Source organism: Mastigoproctus giganteus, chromosome 9 (genome assembly GCF_048544385.1).
Source record: "Mastigoproctus giganteus isolate SK-2022 chromosome 9, ASM4854438v1, whole genome shotgun sequence".
In the NCBI taxonomy this organism is placed as follows: Eukaryota; Metazoa; Arthropoda; class Arachnida; order Uropygi; family Thelyphonidae; genus Mastigoproctus; species Mastigoproctus giganteus.
In genome coordinates, this window is record NC_143583.1 from 128,248,300 (window position 1) to 128,270,949 (window position 22,650).

Below are 22,650 nucleotides of genomic sequence, written 5' to 3' on the forward strand. Positions count from 1 at the left end.
CACTAGAGAATTAACATTCATTAATTGCCCATTTTTATTTTCTACACCGCTATACCGTATACTCCATCTTATAAGTCGACTTGGTGTATAAGCCAACTTCTACTTTTTGCCTCAAAAATTGGTGCTTAGTATATATTCGCCATACAAGTCGGCAGCCATCTTTACATTCATCTTTGACATCTCGCACAGTAGTGTATCATAGTAAAACCATTAAGAATCACTGTTTACTTTTTAATTCAATTATCTCTCTTCTTTATATTAAAAATTTACATTGTGACATTTTACTACACTGTACAGTAAAGTGCAAAGAAAGTGGTTAAATATACACAGTACACCGTTATGAATAAGGTCACGAAACCAAGACCTACAGGCTACGTGACATCTCTCTCTCTCTCTCTTATTGATGTTATATGCGAACATTAGATGCTTCATATTTCAACCTACGTTTACACCACCAGTGGTGTAAACTTAACTGTACTATAGGCGATGGGGGTTCGCGCGAGCCCTTTGATAAATTCGTAAGGATTATCCTTATTAAATTTAAAGGATTATCCTTTGTTAAAAAATTTTTGTTTGATAAAATGTGAAAACTGTTTTGACTTTTAGTTGACCCTTAGTAGAAGACTCTTAGTTGAAATTCTCCTCGAGCGAGCCCTTATTAATAAATTGGCAAATCACCCCTGGACACCACTGAAAAAGATACAGCATCTCCTCTCCAACAATTGGCATAGTGTATTCGTATTAATATATTCTGTTCCCATCTCTAGCATATCGCTGTTTTTTTTTTTTTTTTACCAATAGAAAAAAATATAATTTTAAAATATGTATCAATATTTATTTAATAAATAAATACTGATGTTTAAATTATCACTTGTAATTTTTGAATCAGTACGAATTAAAAAAAAAACGACCTTTAATTGCCTTTTTTTAATTTTGTTAATTTTATTAGAAACGGAAATTATGCTTTCGAGTACTGTCTATAAATTCATAATAATTTTCTTATCACTACTCTTCAGTTTCTCACGTGAGAAACTGCTATCATCTGTATTATGTGTTAAAATACAGTATATACAAAATGTTTCAATTAAAAGGCACCAGGATCTATCTCGCTTATGTTTAGAGTAGGCTATTTGTCATATTTGGGCTGAAATTTCTTGATGTTAGAATTGGACTAAGTGTTAGCGTTTAGATTTTACGATTTCAAATTTTAATTGTCTAACAACTCCAGTTTAAACCGAGAACGGGGAAAGTTGTTCCCCGTCCTCGGTTTAATGAGAAAAAGTCATAGATGTACTTCTGAAACGAGTAGACCGATTTTCTTTTTAGGGGTGGGGAGAGGAAGCAACAGTTGTATGTGGATGTTAGCGCTTCGATACACGCGTTTAGCTGTACAATGGCAGTTACGCCGCGTGAGCCGTTCTGTGCGTGTGCTTTTTTTCAAATAAAATCAGTTCGTTTCAGAAGCACACCGATGACGTTCTTAGACTAAACCAAGGAAACGAGCAACAACTTTCTCATTAAAAAAAAAAAAAAAAAAAAACAGCTGATTAGTCAAACTTTAAATTTTGAAATCGTAAAATCTAAACCCAGTTTTAACACTGAATTAAAATATATATATATATATATATATATATATATATTTAATTTCATGACTTTCAGTTGAATCACTTGTGTCTAATAATTTGTAAATACAATATATTAATATCAATTCGTGTCTTTCTAACCCTAAACGTATACCCTTTATTCACGCTTAGGATTTTATATTCAGCGTTTAAGTTTAACTTCAAATTTTAATGCTTCAAAGGTCGACATATATGCTGAATATACGGTATTTTCGGGCAAATATTGATATAACGGAATTCAGTGACTTATCCAGGTATCATCGTAAGGGGCATGGCGACCAGGCTTTTGAGTTTTTTTGGGCTTTTTTTTTTTTTTTTTTGTAAAACGCCTGCTTCGTTATTTTTCTTTAATTTCAAATTTTTGGTTAAAGAGGGGCATATGCCACCTCTTTCAGCCCCTGAATACGCTCCTGACGGAATTTGAAAACACACTAAATGATTTTACTAAACTAGAGAAACCATTCCGAAAATGCTATTTCATTATTATTAATTAAACCTCGTGTCAACCCCGCAACTCTTATGCTATTAATATGTACCTAGGCAAATTTTGCTGAAGCATTCATAGTGGAATTGCAATTATTAAGCGAGATTAGCAAACACTAGGGACAAGAGTACTAACGATAACAAACTTGCTTGTTGTGACTCAGGCTCTATCCTCACCTTAATCGCATTGACCGTAAATTTTATTTTAAGCGACGATAGAGAGACTCTGTAGTCTCTCTAAATCATAGAGACACTATAGTCTATGATGTAGCAATTCACACACTCTGTGCATTGCTAAATCAGCTTGATAATTTCAAGATTTGCTCTGGAAAAACTAGTTAGATAATGTGTGCATTACGAAGCATTTCAGGAGCATTCAACCAACATATTTATTAGTTCAGAATCCTTTTCTGCAGGGCCGCGGTAACGCTATGGCCAAACTGACCATGGCGGGGGCCTCACCCGAAGAGAGGCCTCATTTTCAGTGTAAATATTTTTTAAAGTAGTGATAAAAATTTTTAATAATAATAGTTTTTACGGATGACAGAAAAAATATGTATCAATGTATGCATGAATAAAACTCTCTATAAACATATGTAGTATTTGTATTTATATGTATGTGTGTAATATATATATATATAAGCTTGCTTCACAACGGAATGTACACCCATCGATTGCGTACTGTGTTCATATGAAAAAAGACTGCGGAAATGTGAAGCACTGGTTAGAGAAGATAAAGTATGACCACCATAAATGGAATGTCTGTGAAATTTCAAGATGTTGTGGTTCCTTCTGGGTTTGCACGGTGGTTTCTCTAGCTCCCTTGATTTCTCTGCTTTCTCTAGGAGAGCAGCAGGGCAGTAGATCCGTATTATGCCAGTTTCAATTTCAGCTTGACGCATGGATTGAATTAATCAATCAATTAGTTTGATTTTAGTAATCAATTTTAAAGCATTTGATCCTCAAGAGAATCTTCAGTTGGAGTATTCAATTGAAGATTCTCCTGTATGTGTCAATTTGATCCTTCAAAATTTGCAGTCTATTTTCCCAAATTGTCTAATGCAAAAGTTTAAGGTAGCATCTATCATTTGTGTTCCCTGACTAATCGTGTTGGTCTTTATATCCGTTCCAACAAATCCATGTCCCTCTTGAAATGCAGTAACCGATGACGATGGTTAGGCTCCGGATGCAGCCTAACCGTCGTCTCATACAGTAGGATAATCATCTTGTGCCTGCTGGAAAATTCCAGTATATCATTGACAGAACCCCATGAGCTGACTTAGCAGCCTGTCTGCACTGTTTACAAAAATTTCATTGCGGACTGTACGATGAACAGAAGATTAAAAAAAAAAAAAAAAAAAAAAAAAAAAAAACATGAACAGAGAATGTTGATCAAAATTTAAATTCCTGAAATTTAATTGAAAAATTCCATATTAAATTAAATAGACCTGAACAAAGTTCACCCTTAAAACAATATACCCGTATGCACCATTATCGTGGAGCCATCGATAAAACTTTTATGTTTTAGTTAAAAATATTTTTCCATTGTAGTTTTGTAATGGTATTGATTTTCAAACAATATAATTTACCTTCAGTGTTCAAATGTTTCTCTTCATTCTTATAAGGAATCCGAAACGTTTAACAATCCACTAATTGTGACTATTGTAGGTGAAATCGTAATGAAAACTCCATGTTGATTGGTAAACACCAGTACTTCACAGTAATCGGCATCTCATTAGCTGGTTCGATTAGCTTTCATGTTGACTAAAAAATCTTCAGATCTACAACTTTGGAGCATTGACCCAGTCTACGAGGTATCATCAGCAAGGGGTCCCTTCTTACCCAAGAGGAACAGCAGTGTAGGAAGTGGGTAAACCATCAAATATCCTCCGATGGAGTTACTGCTACTTCGCTGTTGGAAACAGCAAAGACTACAACGTAATATTGCAACCATCCATCCGAGGATATGTACTCAACTGGAAGATGATTGTATTATCTCCCCGTAGCCTAAAACTGATTTTAAAATAATTTAAATAAATTAGTAATAATCGTTAGTATTAGTGCAACTATTTAATGTTTTTTCATTGCCTTTGCTAGCTATTAACTAATACTTAAAAATTAGTAATTAAAATTAAAAATTTTTATTGCATAAATTATAGTTATCTCTTATGATAGTTATAACCTTTCCCTAATATAGTAATACAGTATTAGTTCATATGTATGCGTTTTCTGGTTTTTTTTTTTTTTTTTTTCTTTTATCTAGGGAGTGTAAGTGTGGTGGGCAATGGATGTGTTGGATTCCAACTGAGCAGCACCTTGCTGTATGGATGATGCCCCTGAGGAGAATGGAGAGCACGTTCATTATTCCTACACGGGGTGCTGCGTAGTGGAAACCCAACGTGTCCATCAAAGGAGCTCATCGGGAGGGTAGTTAAGGAGAGAAACCAAAAAACTGTTGCGTTGTAAGAACAGGGCGGAGGGTGGGCTTATTCAAGACGGATGAACTGGATCCTGACGATGGGGTGGGGACACTATTGCGGTAGACGTTTGCCCGTTAGGAGAGGGAGATATACGGTGCACTCATCTGTTTGTGCTGGTGTCCTTCCGTAAGGGCAATCCCGTCTACGGATCCGGTTCACTAATTATTTATTGTTTTCTTCCTTTAGGCATCAGCTGATGACAGATTTTCAAACGGACGTTTAGAATGAGGACCGCTTCGTCCACGTTGCTTGCTTGAATCGGGGATGGACAACTCAAGAATCTTTTGAAGTGATGCAGTAAGGAGGCCAATGGCGTACAATTGCTATTGATTGCATTATTGAATATTTATATATCATTAATCCGCTGTAATTGCAATTCGGAATGTAAATTTCTTGTTGCTAATAAAATTGATTTATTTTTTTATTATTAAGAAAGTCCGTTTTCTAAAGTTTCCAAAGGAGAATGATCTTCCTTCAAACCAATATGCACTTTACAATCTATTCTGGATGGGCTGGGAACGAGGGTCTAGATGAATAACAGAAAACTTATGATGATGATCCCCGTATCACACATTCAATACTTTCTACCAATATTAAGGAACATCGTAGGATGCATAGAAAGGTGTTCCGCTGCTGCTGCTACTACAGTATACAAAAGGATAATATACAAAACGTATCGTTGCTTACCCATAATTTTCGTGACTTCGTCTTGGGTCAACCACCCAAATTGAAAATAAAACAGCGATAAGGGGTTCTCTGTTTCTGTTTCACTTTCAAGTTGGGTAGTTGATCAAAACTAGCCATTGCTTACCCACCTAGATTGTGGGCAAGCAACGATAAGTTTTGTATATTATCCTTTTGTTATATAATATTGCTGTAGATACACCATAGTTTAACCATAAATTAAACTACATACGTAGTGCGAAGGCATCGTTTTTAATTGTATCTCATATGAGCCACAATATGACATACAATTAAAAATGATGCCTTTACACTATGTACGTAGTTTAATTTATGGGTAAACTATGGTGTATCTACACCGATATTATATAGTTAATTTAAACCAATATCATATGCCTCGCGCATTGAATCTTCAAATATTATCCTTTTGTATACTAAATTTTGTACATTATGTTATTCTATGCGCTTTATATAGATCTATCTAGGTGTATATCTCAATATGATTATCGTACTATAATCTTCCCCATAATATTATAAAAATACGATATATATATATATATATATATATATATATATATATATATATATATATATATATATATATATATATATATATATATATATTTGTATATATTACAGGAGCCTCAAATTTAAATATGGCCGGGGGGCTATTTCATTCTTAATCCACCCCTGCCTTTCTGCGATCTATTCGATTACCATATTTCTTATTAGGAATGAATCGTCAACCTGAAATGCAATGCAATACATACATTATGTAACTTGTCTTAGTTCCTAATAGCAATTTACCTAAAACTTTCTATATTGTACCCAAACCTCACAATGTGATAATTAGCACGTTGGGCAATATCACGTTGAATCATCCGAATAAACACCCTAATAGCAATACCTAAAACTTTCTATATTGTACTCAAAAACGTTTACCAAAACCTCACAACGTGTTATTTCCCACGTTAGGTATCTTGACTCTTGAGGTAAGATTTACATATACTGTAGTCCTCCTTTCAGGAGAAGACACCACGTGATTAATGTTGTTCTGAAAATGGACTGATTCAGTACACTGGTAGGCAGTTAAGGTCTGAAGATGTGTTAGTTTCTCATGGACATCTGTAGTAAATGATAAATTTTAGATAATCAATCTTTACAAAAGCGAGAAATAAATAATATCAATGTCGAATGAAAGAAAGAACAAAGAGAAAAAAAAATTGAACAGATATCGGTGGAAACTAACACATCTTCGATACTTAACTACCGACTAGTGTAAGTTTATTAATGAACCGATTCGTACCAATGCAACACTAGTCACGCCCAGTGTCTTCTCCTGAGAGAAGAATTCTAGCAGTCTTTTTGAGGAGGGCGGAGGGGATTGGCATAATTGCGGGCGATATGTGTTATCCTGTTGGTATGATATTTGATACAAATTCAAATTATTATATTACGGTCACCCGGTTATTTCTTACATATACCCGTATTTGTGTCTGTAAATTGCATGTGTTCTCTGGTCGATTTGCCTGTTTTGCTGGACGAAAAAACTCCAGTTTCTTGGGGGAAAAACCTTGCTATGATATTTGGTACATAGTATACATTAGTGGACATAGTGTTTGGGGGTGAGGCGCCACCGGTGGTTTTCCACAACTGCGCCCTTAGTACTCTTGTGAGGATAACAGTACTCTGTAAATGCCAGAAGTATGTGGAGTGTGAATTTATGTAGATTTATGTCGGGTTCTACTGTTCTTTTGGCTTCTGGGTCCCCAATTGGAACCCCACGTTGCCAGTACACACCACTAGGAGGTGAACCAGGCTGTACAGTACAAATTGCTTCTCTGGCTGGTCGCTGCCAGGGTCGCCTAAGCTTCCTGAACAGAGACCAAGTTTAAAAAGAAAAAAGGGAGAGGGAAATGGGGGAAGAAAATTCTTAAAAGAGTTCTGACATTTTTTTAAAGAATCAGCTTCTGTTTTTGAATTTGCAGCACATGTGTATGTGGGGGAGCGGATTGAAAAGAGTTAGTACGGGAGTTAGTATCACCTAAAAATACATAAGCTGAAAATTTGGTGTCGATCTGACTTTTCATTTTCGACTGTCTGCGCGGATAGCACAGTGGTATCGTCAGCGTCTTCCCCATACTGGGTGGAAAGGGCCCGGGTTCGAATCCCGTCGATGACCCGAGGAACTCCTATGGTCTTTTTTCACACGGTGGCTGAGTTAGTCGGTCTCAGGCGTAAGACAGCAAGGTTTTTCCCGAAAAAACTGGGGTTTTTCCTCCAGCTCCAGCAAAGCAGTCAAATCGACAAGAGAACACATACAATTGACAGACACAGTAGGCATGGGTAGTTGAAATGACTTTCCAGATGACCCTTATATAATAGTTTTCTTTTCGATTAATGCAAGAAATATAATTTCATTTATATACACAGCATTTACGTAGAGGTTGCCGTAGCCGAGTGGTCAGTCGGCCTCTACATAGACAGAATACAAGAAACAGCACCATGTTTAGCAGTCACGGGCTTGAACCACGGTCACTCAAGGCACGTGTACTTATGCACCTACGTTCTGGCTATCTTGTGAACTTCTTTGATCGTCCCGGAGTATAAACAGAAAATTTATTTATTTACTAAAGGAGGGGGAACCATAGATCGCTTTTGCGTCGATCTAACCTTTATTAAATCGATGATGCCCAAACATCCGAAATATGCTTCCATTTAAGTGCAGAGATAACCAGAAATTTCACAAAAACAAAAAAAAAAAAAAAAAACCGAATTTCTATTGGTTCCATTTTAATGAAATTTGTAATGATTGGATAAATCATTCTAAAAGACCAAAATATAAAATTTTATAACAATCCGGCCAATAGGAGTCGAATTGTTACTTGCAGATAGAGGGATAGATTTGATGAAGGTAATAAGCGCTTTTACGCATATTCATCAAATGTATGATTTTATAGTGCAAAAACACTATAAAATCATACATTTGAGAAAAATATGATAATTGGTAAGGATAACTCATTTCATATTACTTTGGGCTGTGTAGGACAGAATTAACATGTACTGTATTTTCGTATCTGCGACCTTAGAGGACTCTTTCAACAATAATTTCTGATAATTTATTGATTGATAAATGATGATAATTAAACATTACTGAACATTTACTTTTAAAATAAATTTTTATACATTTCTAAGGCTTTTCTTATAAACGAAATGATGGTTATTTTAATAATTACCTAATTAATATTCTCTTTTATAATATCTTTATTGCATTTGCTAACACATCAACGAAATGTCGTATATAAGAAATGATCCATGGATCTATGGTCACAACTATGGATCCATGGTTGATTAACGCATTAAACCAAAACAAGATCAGCGATTATTGTAATTATTTCAATGGAAGATGGTGTTCCAGCGAAAACAAAAAATTGGTATACAACTCATTCTGCTATTACACGAAAAATACGTTCCGAAAAAAAGAAAGAAAAAACGGAATGTTTTTTCTTTGCCCGCAACAGCATACATTTTCATATAACAGTCAGAGATAGGTTTAATACGTACACTATTTTCAAACTTATTTTTGTCATCAGCACATATCACGTTATTATTGATAAATAAATAATTAAAACGTTAAAGATTATTAAAAATGTATTTCAATAAAACATATATGAACAATATTGTTTCTTTTAAAATGGATAATTGTTTAAATCGAAGGAAGAGGGGTGAAAGTCTTGTTGCACTCGCTTAGTTTTTTAAAAGAATAAATGTAAGGTCTGTTGTCTAATTTGCTTTTTTTCTCTCTTTTAAAACCAATCCAATTTTCATCCAATTTTCTTTTGAACTTGAAACCGCTTCGATGTCCGGATCCATAATCCCTGGCATTGCTGCTGTAAATGGTATATTGTACATGTTACTTTTGAATACAATAAAAATTACATTTTCGCCATTTTTCAAAACTTCGAAAAGTACAGTAGACTTTCGAAATAACGGCACCTTCGGGGATTAAAGGTGCTGTTATTTCGATTTTTCCGTTATCTACAAAGTTTTATTTTTAATGTATTTAATGCAGAAATAATGAAGCCAAATAAGAAATAGAGAGATTAAGAGCGCAATTTTATTAACTGCACATAAAAAACAAACATGTTGATGATATAATGTTATATTCTGCCATTAATATACTTCTGCTAACGCCCTTTCTATTTCCTTTATTATATCAAGTTCAGTCTGCGAGGTAGCACAGGGATATCGTCACTGTCCTCTCCACACCTTTTTTTTTTTTTTTTTTTTATGAGAACCCCAAACACGAGAGGTATTATAACATATAGTACTTAGTACCGTGCTTGGGTTGGAGGTTGAGAAGACGAAAGAAAATATTTGTTGATATTGGACTTGAACTTCTGTAGATTGTAATTTTCAGGAAATACGTATGAAGGAAGGTTGTTCCAGAAAACGGCAGTTGAATGAATAAATGAGGAAGATGAAAAGTTGGTTCTGTGGGTTTGAAGTTGGACAGTAAATGGATGTTGGCTGGTGGCGGCACGTGTTCGGACTGTTTTGAAAGAGAGAGGGAATTAAAGAAGCCAATTCAGAAGAACAGTGCCCATGGAAGTATCTGTAGAAGAGGCATGCAGCAGAAACAGTGCATCTATGAGAAAGCGAGTGGAGAGACTCTGTTAGAGATGAATCATTAATTAACTTAACTGCCCTCTTCTGAATGGAATCAAGAAGCCTGAGAGAGGTTTTGGGGGCACCACCCCAGATGTGGGATCAATATTCCATGGCAGGGCGGATTTGCGATTTATACAGAGTGAGCAGCTGTTTGGGAGAAAAGTAACGCCGAGAGCGAAAGAGAAAACCAAGTTTTTTAGATGCAGAGGAAGCAATATTTGTAATGTGCTTGTGCCAAGAGAGATTAGAAGTCAGGGTAATTCCCAAAAGAGATATATCATTTTGCCTAGAAATCGGAGTGTCACTAAAGATAAGCATAGGAGCAGAAGAATCCTTTTTGCGAGATATAAGACAAGATTGAGTTTTAGAAGGGTTGAAATCAACTAAGTTGTCTTTGCCCCACTGGAGAATTACCTGAAGATCGGCATTTAAGGAATTGGCAGCAGATTTTCGAGAACTTGAAGCTGATTGAGCTGGACAAGGTTTCTCAAAATGGAAAGTTGAATGCAATGTGCTATCGTCGGCAAAACTATGGATAGGATTTCCAGTCAATGGAAGAAGGTCATTGATATATAAGAGGAAAAGAGTGGGGGAAAGAACTGAACCTTGGGGGACACCGGCATTAGTGGAGAAGTTAGAAGACAGAGAGCCATCTACCATCACCCTCAGTGAGCGATCAGAGAGAAAACTGGATAACCAATTACTAAAAACAGTTGGCAAACCATAAGATGGAAGCTTGTTTAGAAGACCTTTATGCCAAACACGATCAAAAGCCTTTGAGATGTCAAGAGCAACTACTTGTGTTTCACCGAACCTTTCCATTGAATTAGTCCATAAATGGGTAACATAAGCCAGAATATCACCAGTGGATCGACACTGACGGAATCCATACCGGCGATCGTTGATCAGACGGAAGGTTTCTAAGTAGTTTAAGAGTTGGCGGTTAATTGATTTCTCCATTACTTTAGAAAGAGTAGAAGTAATTGCAATGGGACGATAATTGGATGGGAGGGATTTGTCACCCTTTTTAGGAACTGGCTGGATATGAGCAAATTTCCAAGCAGAAGGAAAAACACCTTTGGAATAAGAAAGTGAAAAAAGGCGGCAAAGAATAGGAGTAAGTTCAGGAGCACAGGTTTTGAGAACAAGTGGAGAAATACCATCAGGACCTGGAGCTTTCTTAGCATCAAGATTCATCAAAATCCTTCTGATATCCTTTTGACGGAAGACCACAGGAGGCATTGAATGGAGCGTGTTAGGAATGGTGGGAGGTGTTTTACCAAGATCATTAATACATGAGCTCACCTGATGGAAAAAGCCCGGGTTCAAATTCTGCCGATGACGCGAGGAGCTTTTATATGCTTTTTTCACTCCATGGCTGAGTTAGTGAGTCTCAGGTAGATACAAAGGGTTGTTTTTTTTTTTTTTTTACCAGAAATTGGGTTTTTCGTCCAGCAAAACAGGCAAATCGAGCAGAGAACACACGCAATTTACAGACACAATACACATAGGTATACAGTATGAATGAACTTTCCGGGTGACCTTAGTGTAATAGTTTGGATTATATCAAGTTTATCGCTAAGCTTTAATGTTGTTCTTCTATTCTTCTCTGTGTGAGATTTATTAACTTTAGGAGCCATAGTGAGGGGTTTTTAATTTAAAATAAATGTAAAACAGGTATAATCCGTGATATCAGTACAGAGTTCACTTTCAAAATGGCGAACGTACACAAATACAGGAATCACATGACTTGCTGTTTTCTTTTTTCGGCCCTACAAGACATTTGTCCTGCATGTATACATTCGATCTCAATGTGACGTTATTTGGAATGCCGTTATATCTACAATCTACTGTAACTGTTTTAAACACTACATCGTCTTTTTTGCACGCATTGTTTATAGTACTGGTAGTAAGAATATCAATATATTGGAATTGTATATAAATTTTTACGCACAAACTATAAAACAAATCGAAATACGCAAACACTGGCTCATTGACATCCATAAGCTGAAACCTCGCAAATAAGAGTGTAATACCTCTCGTGTTTGGGGTTTTCGTAAAAAAAAAAATAAATAAAATAAAAATAAAGTCTGTTGCACTTGTCTAATGTATAGAAGTATACCGCTTTTTTACTTAAATATTAACTTTAAATAATAATAACTAGGGGGATTTTCCCACTGCTCGCCAACCCCCGCAAATGCTACGTAAAATGTAGAGGTATGACGGGGTAAGTCAAATCATTTCTACATAAAAGACACCTGTCTAAACGCACTTATCGATATCTAATCAGGAAATGACCTGTGTATTTATTTACCTGTGCATTTGTAGTGATGCAATTGTCCTTCCCATTAGCTACCTTTCCACGCGGCATTCTCAAGGTCGAATAAATATCACTATGTAATTATTTAGCTGCGTTTACATAGGCCACTTAAGAAAAGGCCTTTTGCTTTGCATTACATAATGCACGAGGAATATTGTTGTATCCGAAAAAGCAAGACTAAAATATTTACAAACCATACAAATATTAAAAATATTTACAAAATACTAAACTATTTACACATATACAAACTATCTCGGGACAATGGGTCCCTTCATCAGCTGACATTAATGTACAAAAAACGTTACAATGGAACATCAAATGATGTCGGACGTGGTCATGTATTAAACAGTGAAGGACGTGCACGAGAATGGTGAACGTTATGGAGGCAATGCGACGAACGTTGGCATGCTTCCCACGTACGTGCTCTACATTGTCAATAGTAAGTGCCTGAGCCGGCCCAGTAACCCATCTATGTTCCTTCCATTTAACGTTCACAAACCTTGTGCACGTGCTTCATTGTCTAATATAACCACGCCCAGCATCATTTGATGTTCCATTGTAACGTTTTTTATATATTAATGTCAGCTAATGAAGGAACCCATCGTCCCGATATAGTATGATTGCAAATAGTTTAGTACTTTGTAAATATTTGTATAGTTTTGTTATTATTTGTATAATAATAACAAAATACTAACATTATAACGCACTGATAGAAATTTAAATCAGGAAATGACCTATGTAATTATTTACCTGTGCATTTGTAGTAACCCAATTGCCCCATCCTCTTTTCCCATTGGCTCGAGTAAATATTATTATTATTATTATTATCAATTTATTTCTCTGTTGAAGAGACCCTCCCTTGGGACAGCCATTGGCTAGAAGGGTGAGAGTTACATTCTAAGGTGTGAAACAGACCCATGAGCAAAAGGTTACAAAGTCCAGGGGCTCACATCTGGTGAGTATGGGCTTGGCACACCCAGGGTCCTGAGCTGGATATCATCATTCTTCTTTTTCTTAGTGATTCCTTTCTACTTTCTCTCTCTCTCTCTCTCTCTCTCTCTCTCTCTCTCTCTCTCTCTCTCTCTCTCTCTCTCAGGGTAATAGGGAAAATTTTTTTTTTTCTTTTGCCTGGTGCAGCATAAGCCTCAGGCTTCCTTGCACCATATGGCTAATAATAATAATAAGTCCATGGGAAGTTCATCCTGAAAGGTTGCATACAGAATTTTGGAATACATGAGTAATTATGATTTTGTAATAGAATATTTACATTTTTAGTATCTTTGAAAATTGTAGAATATTTAAAATTTTAACATCTTAGGTTGGCATCTAGAATACCAAGAATATATATTTAAAAGGGATCAAAATTAAATGCAGTTTTTGAGCCGAGTGGCTGTGCACTACAGTTACAGGAGACGATAGGAGTCAGCAAAGACTTGCAATCTGTAGGCTTTTTCGTTACAGAGCTTTTCCGGTTCAATTTTTAATTTATTGAAGAGTTCTATTGTGTTTGCTGGAAAAAAACGACTTAGGCTGTCCAGGTTTTTTAAGTTGCTTTGAAGAGGATGTCTTGTTTCAGCAATTCTGGTGGCTTCTCGACGAGAGTGAAACAAGCCGTCAATACTGGGAGCGTCTAATCTTCCAGTTAGCAGTTGGGCTAATGTGAAAATGTTTCTTGGATCGATTGTCTGTTTCCAGGGTGGAATGCTGAGATTGGAAAGTAGGATGGCTCTAGAGATAGTAAATGGGTGATTCGAGATCCTGTTCAGCCATCTCAGGAGCCAGTATTCAATACTAAGGAATGCTTTCAGGTTGCTCGGTGGGGCAGAGAACCAAATCTGTGAAGCATACAGTGGGATGGGAAGTATACATTTCAAGATATACTTTTTAACAAGATCTGGGTTTCTAATGGCAATTATCTCCTGTTTGGCAGCCCAGAGCACTGCATATGTTTTAGCTTTGATGTAATCAAAGTGCTCGGAGAATGTTAGTCCCTCATCCCATTTTAGGGCAAGGTCTATGTACGAGTTAACCTTTGGAACTTCGCATCCGCTTACCAGCATAGAGATGTTGTTCCTGCTCTTTTTCTTTGTAATTGTCATCTAGGCAGATTTACTTGGGTTTAAACGTAGTCCAATACAATCGAGGTAATGCTCCAGTTAATTTATTGTGTTATTGGCTTGTTGATTTGTTTGCTTAACTTGTTGTAGATCTTTAGATTTGACGAAGAATTTCAGGTCATCAGCATATGTAATAAAGTTGTCTTTATGGGATGCAAAAAATGGTTCCAGAGCTGTGGCAAATAACAGTGAGGAGAGAACGCCTCCTTGTGCCACTCTCTGCGAAATGGAGTAATGGGCAATAAAATCATTACGGATTATGAGACGTCTTTCCCTCAGAATGCTACATAAAAATCTTCAGGAGATTGCCTTGTATTTTGAAGTAGAAAGATAAAATTTGTTCCAGAGCCGTTATCGAGATATTGTCAAAAGCTACGGATATGTCTAGGAAGATAATATCGAGCTGTTCCTTATTGTTGAGAGCTTTCTGCATCTGGAAAAGGGTCTCAAGAAGATTTGTGACGGTTGATCTTCCAGATAAATATCACTAGGAGGAAAACTTTTTTAATGTATAGATAGATAATAAATAAGTAAATAATAAAATAAAATAAATCGATGAAATATAGATACAACAAATGTAATTTTTTTTCAGAGAGCGTCGTTTTAAAAACATACTTTATTGATAAGAAACACAAATTTAGAAATGCGTTACAGTAGACACAACTGTTTGATATTTTTCACGTATTAAATACATGATTTTGTTTTTAAAGCTTTTTTTTTTTTCATCCAATTAATACGAAAACTGAACTTTAGTACAATAGAAAATGTGGGTGGGTACGCAGGGGTAAAATAATAATAATAAAGCATAATCATTCATATGAGCTAGACAGTGGTATCCACACTTTTCCAATGAAGTTTTTATTTTTTTTGAAAGAGTAGTGTTAAACTTAGGATACACTTTATGCAGTATCGTAACTAGAAAAAGTGGGGCCCCAATGTAAAGTTTAGTGTGGACCCAACGAAAATATTTGTTTTGGTAAAAAAAAAAAAAAAATTAACAATGCAACGGTAAATGTGTAATTCTCTTTATCAATACAACATAAAAATAATATTAAATTCCGAAAATATAAAAATGAAAAATAAGTTCTGAAAATTTAATGAAGTAATGTAATAGTTGACATTGGCAAAATCATTAATTAATTTAGAAACGTCCATTCTTTCAGCTTCTATGCTAAGGTGGTAAATGACTTTCATCAACCGTTGAAATACCACCACTTTGCTTATTGGAGGCTTGAAGTGGTGAAACCCATGTTTAGTCTCTAGAGCAAAATTTCCGTCATCCCCCCCCCCCCACCCACTTCTCCTTCAACCCATGCACAGTACTAAGTACTATAGGTTTTGATACCTATCGTGTTTGGGATTTTCATTAAAAAAAAAAAAAAAAAACTTACATTTTGACTGAATTAAATTTTTTTTTTTCTGTTTTGGGCAGGAGGGCGTGGGGCTCCCCCTTTCCATTGCGGGTTCCAAAGTACCCCATAGGGACAGTTACGCCAGTGACTTTATGAATCCTAAAACACCAATGACTTTTTTTATCTTTAGATTCAACTCGGGAAATGTAAATGTTATAAATTATCACAATAAACAAGCAGCCTTCATGTTTATTATTTTAAACATAGTTTTATCAAAAAAAAAACCAGAAAGATTTGAATATTCTTTGAGTGTTCAACTTTCTTTGCATTAAATATACTTTGATATGCTTAGCAAATACAAATGGTTTCCACGTGTCTGTACTGGGAGGACACAAATATGTACCGTTATATGGTTGCCATTTGATTTCGTCATGTGTGTGCAATCTAACAAAGTATTGGACGCAATATCAAAAATCCCCAAGAAAACGACCAATGAACGGTTACTTCCGGCCATTTCAGGAAGTAGATTTCACGGTCAGGTGCTCGATGTGTATGTGTGGCTGAGCGGTGACAAGAGACATGCTGTAGAGTCTACAGTGTAGACTTTGGTCGATGTCGGTTGTATCTGTGGTGCTTGTTGGTTCGTAGTTTTATTTTATGGGATTATCGCTTTGGGGGCTTTTTTTATGCAAAGTGACTTATAAGAAGTGTTTGGTGGAATAGTATGTATTCTCATGAGTGTTGTGAGAAGCTAGTTATCCTTTTTTTCGGTCCATGTGCAAATATTACTCATTTACAGTGGAGGAGGTTACTGTCAGTTTTCTCATGAATGTGTGTTATGAAAACCGAGAGGTGCGGCTGCAGGATGGAAACTGTAGAAAACGGAAATCACGTCTGTTTGCCAAATTTTGGTTTTTCTGAGTTTCAGCAATGTTACTTGTTACCTAAGGTTTTTATTTGTAGAAAGTCTACCACATGCGCTAGGCATAAATTGGTTGTTTGATAATATTTTTATGGTTCTGCACTGAATCAATTCGTTTTCGTTAAGACATTAGAGGCATATTCAGGTAAGACAGGTCTTATCTTTTACGGTGTTATTATATTTTGATACAGTTATAGTTAAAATTGTAAACATTTTTGTTATAATTTAACTGCCAAATAGGCTTGAATTTTAATAAAAAAATTAAATTCTGAACACGGAGAAATTTTGAACACGCTGTGCGCGCACGCTCAATGCATATAAATGTATAAGGCAGTTTTGAAAATCTGAGGTGAATTAGTAGTACAGTATTAACTAGATCGTATGTATAGCTTAGCTTAATACAGTATTAATAATATAACTGGTATTTCCCATTTCTAAAATATCGAAATTATATCTTTCCCAACTGCCAAGAAATTTTTTGTTGTAAACATTCAAATCAATAAATAGGGTATTGATTTAAATCTTAATTTTTTTTGTCCATTATATAAAAGCATTATAACTTAGTTTTCTTGTAAGGGAGTGACTGACCGTGTTTTGTGTTACACAGCCATGAAATTTTTCGTATCTCCATTTTCTAGGCGTTCTAATACATATAATGTTGTTTGAAAGAAAGGAAGCCAGTGGAAAATATCTTCACTGTTGTTCATTATTTTTAAGTTACAAAATTGCTAATGTTGATAGTCAAGGTTAATGGCCTTTGCATTTGACACGAACGTTAGCGCTTTCCATTAATCGTTATACTACACTGTTAGTTTCTTTTCGATATAATACATCTGTTTTGTATTCAAAATTGTTGAAGAAAGAGAATGTCTTACGAAAAACCACTTTTTTAAAGATTTTTACACAATTATCCAAACCAAAATACAATGCAGCATCTGGGTCTGGGAACAAGTAGGTTAGAAGTTAGTCATCATCACTGAAGTAGAACAGTGTCCAAGTTTAGAGATGAAAGGTGTAGTGATTTATTAACTAGCCAACAACTTTTGAGATAACATTTAATACACTAAGGATATTGTTGCATTTTTAATAAAATCTTGTTTGAAGGTAGACTAGCCAGTTTATTTAAAAATAGATTGTTTTTCCTTCAGCTGAGCAAATGCTTGTATAATGTTTCTCTAACATTTGTATTATTGATTAGTTAAAATGATTTCATTTGTAAAATTATGGTATAGTATAATTGAATTTAAGTATGGTTGTTGATGGTTAAAATTTAGAGGATTAATAATTTAATTGTTCACAAGTATTATTTAAAAAAACTGACCATTAGGCATTTATACTCTTAATAGGGCAGTCAAGGATTCTCAACAAAATATTCATCAAGTTATTGCACTTATATTATTGACTTATACTGGTGTTCAAAAAAAGTGCATCACCTAGGAATTTCACATTTCTAACCCTTTTTTGTGATGGTATGTTACATTAATGACTAGCATCACAAATAGAAATATATAAACAAAAGATATTTATTAATAGTTAAGGCAGAGCTAAGTAATATTTGACAGGTGCTCTCAAAATATTCCGAAATGAGCATTTGCAATATTTATACAACAATTTTGGTAAACACGACAATTATGGCTGAAATGTTGTCAGGAGCCCTCGGTTTGCTTCAATTTATCATTTTAAATGGAAAACAAAATGAAAAGTTCACCAGATGCAGGCGCCTCCGTAGCCAGGTGGGAAGGAGCAGCAGTGCGTAGCACATGCTTCTTGATTAGACCGGGATTCGAGCCCGTCACCACCAAATACAGAGGATGTGGAAAGGTCAGGGAATGACCGCCGCATATTCCCGGAGCAATATGGCCTTAGTTGCTAATGTTCCTAAAAACCAAATAACATAACATCACCAGGTGCAAACTAATATTTAGTTGAACCGCCTCTGGCCCTGATGACAGCAGTACACCATAGAGGCATTGACAAGATCAATTTCTGAAGATAATCAACTGATAGTTCATGGTTCCAAAAGGGTCTGTGGTTTCTTTCTGGCATCTGCGGATTCCATGTGATGCCAACAGTTCTTTATAAGATTCAGGTCCAGGCTGTTTCCTGGCCAGCTAAGAGTTGTAATGGACTGTTCTTCCAACCATTTTTTCACATTACCTCTAATACAGAAATGAAGCTAAAGTAACTACAGAAGTACCAACTTGCACTTTTAACCCGATGACAAGGAGCAGTAACTGAAAGATGCAGTTACTTGGCAGGTTGAAATAGTCTCTAATGGTTGGCAGCAATTTGCCTTCCAATATAGCCATCCATTGGCATTTACGGAACCTTTTATAAATTGCAGGTGACCTACTCCACGATAAGAAATGCACTTCCATATCATTTGTCTGGTAGGGAATTTCACTGTAGACACCATACAGTCTGGATGGTATTGTTCACCATGTCTATGGCGAATCATTTGTCTCCCATCAGAGCCATGCAGGTTGAATTTCTTCTCATCCGAGAAAATAACTGACTTCCACTGCTCAGGGGTCCATTTGACATGCTCCTCACACCAAATTAATCAGGCCTTTTTCATTTTTTTGTGTGAGGAGGGTCTTCTTCTTAGTATGACGGGCTACAAGTCCATTTTTGAAGAGGCATATTCTGACTGTTACTGCACTTGCTACCACTCCTGTATGTTCTTCCCATTTTCTTTTCAGTTCAGATGAAGAAGCTTTATTGTTTTTAAGGCATAAACACAGTCCTGTTCTGGCATAGACTCGTTTACATCTGGTTCCTTTTTTCCTATCAGCAGAACCTGTATTCTTGAGTTTGGAAAGAAATCTACTCACTGTCGACTGATTACAAGATACTCTATAAGCAGTATGAACCTTCCTTACTTAAAACAACGGGAAGAACTTCCTTACTTAAAGCAACAATAGTGCTCTTTCTTCATGGCATCAACTGCATGTAACTTGCCATCCTGACACAGTCAAGGAATGACTGCAACTCTTACAGAGTGTGCTTATATAGTGGAAAGTAACAGTTGATGCAATATTACATCATCACCTATGTGTGTCAATCTTATCTGATGCAATCTGTAAGAAATATTGCCTATATCTGAATACTTTATTCAGATGACAGTTACAATTTTAAGGATTGATGCACTTTCTCTGAACACCAGTGTATGTTTTTTATTGTGTTTTTGATGGGTTCATTGACTCATTTAACTTTGAGTATTAGAGTGGCTAAAGGATATTATGGAAGCGGATTTTGCTGCATCTATTCAAAAAAAAAGTGATTAGAAATTTAGTCACTCATATACCCCTTCCAATTCAATCAGTCAGTTTGTCATTAAAACAAGATTGCCCTTTGCCATTAATGGCAATCTGTGAAAACTGGTTAGGTTAATGCTAATTTACTGGTGTAGATAACTATGTCCTTTGTGACATTACAGGGTTTGCTGTTTTTCACTCACCCGGTGAGATGGTCCAGATTGAAATTCCATTGGAGTAATTTTTCTTATAATTCACTTGATTATTTCCCAGAATGCTTCTCATTTACAATTTGCTGTTGTTAACGTCATCAGTTGGGCCCAATGCATAGAATTTAAAAACTGTCCGAGACCACTGTAGTCACCCTTATGAAAGTAAAGCCTTTCTTTTTACCCTTGACAGTAGTTGTCTTTAATTAAATTTCACATTAGTATACTGTAATCTGCCACCCAGTGCAGTGATTACAGTATACTGTCAGTGGGTGGCAGTGATTACAGCCACCCAGTGGGTCTTTTACCTGCAAATTCTTAATCCTTGAAGAATGGTTGCTGATAACCAGATAAACAGTTTTGCTTCCTCTTGTTGGCCATCTGACATGCTGTTGCTGTAGAAAACAGTCATCCAATAAATCTACAAAATTCTAGTGTGTGAACCAGTCCATAAATTCCAGTCAACATCTGGAAATTAAAATCCCCATTATAAGACATTCTGATTTACAGTATAGCTATTTCTCTGTATAGTTGGTTGGTGTATTCATCACAGTTATTAGGCCTATAGCACACTCCTACTTCTATTTTTGTTTTCCCAGTGCTTATGTTGCACCAAATTGACTCAACATCATGCTGGTTACCCGTGTTGACCGGATGCATTGCTTTTGATTTAATATGCTTCTTAACAGAAATATGTAGAAACTACTATTATTAATTCTGCAGAAAAAAAAACTGTATAAATATAAAGTGTAAACATTAATTATTAGGTATTTCCATTTTAAAGCTGATAAATTTCTTAAAAACTAAATTTCAAAATTGCACATGCATGCATATTTCTGCTTATGAAAATTATAATTTTGATCACTTTGATTCTTGTCCAAGTCTCAGCTATATAGTTTAAAATAGGCCACTACTAGTACTTACACAGAGCCGTGCCGAGGGTGAAGCGAACGAGGCTCTTGCCTTAGATTAAAAGCTGAAAGGGGCATCAAAAGGAAGATTAAATAATGCCAATGTTTTCGATTTTATGTTTTGATTATTCCAATCCGTTCACCATCTTGCTTTTGCAAGATGAAAATCTTTGTCGCGCCACTGTACAGATACTGAGCTCTGCATGCCAGCGCTATATGGGGCGTCACCATGGTTTTCGCCCCACTGGTTGTCATTTTTATAAACTCATTTTTTTTATGTCCATTATAAGTCCATTTTTTTATAAAGTCCATTTTTTTTTAATATTTTAGGGGAAGGCACAGTTTTTCATTTTTACCTTCGATACTAAAATGGCTTGGCATGACCCTGTACTTACAAGTACTAATACTAACACTAGGTGGTAGATGACTCTCATCACCAGGTGCAATACCACCACTTTGCTTATTGATGGTTTAAAGGGCTGAAACCCATATTTAGTCTTCTAGCATCCTCCCCCAATCTTCTTCAACCCATGGATGGTATTAAGTATTATAGGTTTTGGTACCTTTCGTGTTTGGGGGTTTTCATTTAAAAAAAAAAAAAAAAAAAAATGTATGTATGAAGTTGGTATTAATACACCAGCATAATTCAAAGTGGTGCTGGTGTATTAATGCTAACTGAAAACTTGTGCTATGAAAATTCTTAAAACAACTAAATAACTAGATTAGTTTTTGTTCCTGATATTATTTTACTTTTATTTTACCAACATTTTGATGTTGGTAAAATGAAAGTAAAATAATATCAGGAACAAAAACTAAAAACATTTTAAGTAATACTGTGTATTTAATATGCTTTGTGTGATAATATTCGTTATTATCAACTGTGAACTTATCTTGGGATGTATTACTGTTTTAGAGTGGAGGGCTTCCTCACCTCCAAGTGGCCTTTTTTTCTATGAGGGTGGGATGAGGGATTTGCTCTCCTGCACACATAATCCATATATTAGAAGAACCACCACTGCTAGGCAACAAAAATTTATATAAAGTTCACTTGTAGGAAATGGCTGAATAATGATGTCTTTACTTGTAGTCATAGGGGAACTGTCTAAGCTTGGAAAAATGGCCCTTTTGCTGTAGTTTTTTTTCTTCTTTCATATGTAGCAATAACTTTTGGTTATTGATCAGCCATCATATATAGAGCTACTTTAAAACAAACAACTCTCCCCATATTGCTACTTATTAGGAGTGTCACTGTTTTGATAACAACTCGGTATCAGCAGTTTCTTGCATACACTGCTTCAAATAGCCCTAGAGGGTGAAAAGTCATATCAAGATAAATTTGTGTATCTGAATTTGCCTTTTTTTGGTGATTACCAAATTGTCTTCCAGAATTGCAGTCATTGCAGAAATACACAGGCTGGCAACTACAAGTAAGGAGGTTATGGATTCAAGCCCATATGCTACCACAAAAAATACACTGTCCATTGTGAAGTGTGGTACTGAAAGTCTGGCTCCACTTAATAATTCAACGTGAATGTAGTCACAATGGTTTTGTAAACTCTAAAGGCCTTAGTCATCTAGAGAATACAGACTTTTTTTTTTTTTTTTTGTAGTGTGCACTGTTGCTC

At 35.6% G+C, this 22,650-nt stretch overlaps 1 protein-coding gene across 1 annotated transcript in view; it reads left to right on the forward strand.

The window, feature by feature from the left end:
- Positions 1-16,580: 16,580 nt before the first annotated feature.
- LOC150080720 (phospholipid-transporting ATPase VA) overlaps positions 16,581-22,650 on the forward strand; it is a 380,422-nt gene continuing 374,352 nt past the window's right edge. The window contains exon 1 of the mRNA XM_090381627.1: positions 16,581-16,793. The gene's annotated coding sequence lies outside the window, so the exon portion shown is untranslated. The remainder of the gene's footprint in view (positions 16,794-22,650) is intronic.